We start from the raw sequence: 2,858 nt of genomic DNA on the forward strand, positions 1-2,858 counted from the left end.
AGTATCCTATTTTGAGGATTGATGACTTGTTTGATCAGCTTGAAAGGAGCAGTAATGTAAAAAAAAAAAAAAAATTGAAATTGATATTCGAATGGGATATCAACAGTTAAATTTTAAAGAGGAAGATGTTTCAAAGACAGTTTTCAGGAAACGGTATAGACACTACGAGTTTGTAGTAATACCGTTTGATGTGAAAAATGCTTTAGTAGCATTTATGGATTTTGATGAATCGAGTATTTCAACCTTACTTAAATCAGTTGAGATGGTCTATAAGGATGACATTCGGGTATACTGGAATACAAAGATACAACATGATGTCATATTCATACAGTGCTCGAGATAATTAAGGATAAAAAAAATTATTATATGCCAAAGTGTCAAAGTGTGAGTTTTGGCTATTAGAAGTTGTTTTTCTTGGTTATGTCGTCTCGACAGAAGGCATAAGAGTTTATCCAAATAAAGTTCAAGTAATATTGGAGTGGAAACCTCAAAGAATGTTCAAAGGTCCAAAGCTTTTGGAACTTGTTGGTTATTATCAAAGGTTTGTGAAAAACTTTGCGATGGTTGCTTCTCCTTTTATCAAGCTCTTGAGAAATGATGTTTCATTTGCTTCAACTGAGAAATGTCAAGAGAGTTTTACAGTTTTAAAGAATATTTTAATAAAAGCACCAGTGTTGGTACAACTGGAATTGAACAAAAAGTATGTGGTGTATAGTGATACATCTCATAATGAGGAATTGAAGAAAGATATTTTTCTGAAACAAATTATAGTTCATTGACTATGCTTTCAGGTGGGAAAAATGTATCAGGATGTAAAGAGTCATTTTGGTGGCCACGTATGAAAAGAAATATTACTGAGTTTGTTGTTACATATTTAACATGTCAACAAGTAAAAGCTGCGAATCAAGTGCTTTCGGAATTATTACAACTGATTTCTATTCCAGAGTGGAAGTGGTAAAGAGTCACTATGGATTTTGTTAGAAGACTACCTTTGACAAAAAAAAAAGATAGTGACTGGTTTATTAAATTGGCACATTTAATTCTGGTGTGAATGGACTATGCATTGGATAAAAATACAGAGTTGTATATCAAGGAGATAGTTTGACTTCATGGAATTTCAATATCCATTATATCCGACAGGGATCCAAAATTCATTCTTAAAGATTTTGGAAAAAAATTTCATAAAGTTTTTGGTACTTGATTAAATTTCAGTACGATCTTTCATCCATAGACGAATGGTAAGTCAAAAAGTACTATTCATATATTAGAAGATATGCTGAGTGCATGTGTGATTGATTCCAAGGAATCATGGGAAAGGATAAGTATTTGATTTTAGTATAATTTTCCTACAATAATAGTTATCAATTGAGTAACAATATGGCTACATATAAAGTTTTATATAAGAGAAAATGTCGAACACCATTGAATGGGTTCGAATTAAAAGATTGAAATCTTGTTGGCACAGATTTATTGAAAGAAATTGAGGATAAAGTACAGATAATTCAAGATAATCTCAAAATGACATTTGATTGGCGAAAGTCTTATGTAGACTTGAAGTGAACAGAGTTTGAAATTTTATGAAGGTGATAAAGTTTTTCTTAAAGTATCACCTTGGAAAAAGATGTTGCGCCTAAAATGCAAAAGAAAAAAAAACTAAGTCTAAGATTCATTGGAATTTATGAGATATTAAAAATAGTTGGACTGATAGATTATCAGTTAACATTAACTCTAGAGGTAATTGGGAACCAGAGTTGGACAAAGTATACAATATTTTTCATGTGTTGATGCTTAGAAAGTATCGATTGGATATTCATATCAGGTTGAAGATTTGGATTAAATAGCTTCCAAATCTAATGATTAACATGATCTTCACAAAGTTCTCAAATTAAGGAGGAAAAAAAAATCGGAATATAAGAAGTTGGCAAGACCAAAATAAGTCTACAGTTAAAGTGTGAGCAAGTCTTACCAGTTATAGTATAACCCTAAAGCAGGGTTATGAATGTGGTAAAAAGGAATTTAATGATGGTTTAAAGATTATTGAAGTATTCTTATCTTTAGAGAAAGATGAGAGTTTTAAAAAAATCCCTATTTTGGTGGGATTTATTTTTTTATAAATTTCTTTATAAAAAGGGAAGTTAGAGTTTTCTTAGAAAGTCTTAAAATTCGAGGACGAATTTTATTAAGGAGGGGAGAATTGTAATACCCCAAAAATCTAGATGATGACCAAAATGAAAATTTGGAAAGTTTGATGGTCAAAGTAGAAAATTGGGAAAAAGTTTAGGGAATTAAGTGATAATTTCCTAAAAAGAATTTTATTCCATAAATAGATGGTCTACTATTGAGAGTGGGGTTTTATAGAAATCATATTTTTTGATTTGGAGTTTTAGTAAAGAAAAACTAGAAAGGGTTAAAGCCGATAAGGAATCGGTAATTCGGATCGAGTTGGAATTTTACGAAAAATTGAAGGATGCCATAAAATGGTTGGAAATATTATTTTAATATTTTGGATCAGAGAAATTTGGTTTGAAAATATGTAATTTTCAGATTTTACTGAAACAGTGGAATTTAGTGACTAAAACGCAAATTTTGAAAATTTCATGGCATTTTCGTAAGTCAAAGTCAAGATAATTCATCTTTGACTTTGAAAGATGATAAGGATGATGTGTATAGGTTTTATGTTAAATATGGAATTTCATTAATGGCAAAAATGGAATTTCCTATTGATTTGAATACAAAAATTCATTATGCCATGTGTTGGATTATTTTATATTAGACTATCAATAATGGAGGAGTATTTTCATCTTCTTCCTCATCCAAGCTTGCCGTGGGTTTCTCCTATGTAAGAGAAAATTTTCAAC

Source organism: Hibiscus syriacus, unplaced genomic scaffold (genome assembly GCF_006381635.1).
Source record: "Hibiscus syriacus cultivar Baekdansim isolate YM2019G1 unplaced genomic scaffold, ASM638163v2 tig00008483_pilon, whole genome shotgun sequence".
In the NCBI taxonomy this organism is placed as follows: Eukaryota; Viridiplantae; Streptophyta; class Magnoliopsida; order Malvales; family Malvaceae; genus Hibiscus; species Hibiscus syriacus.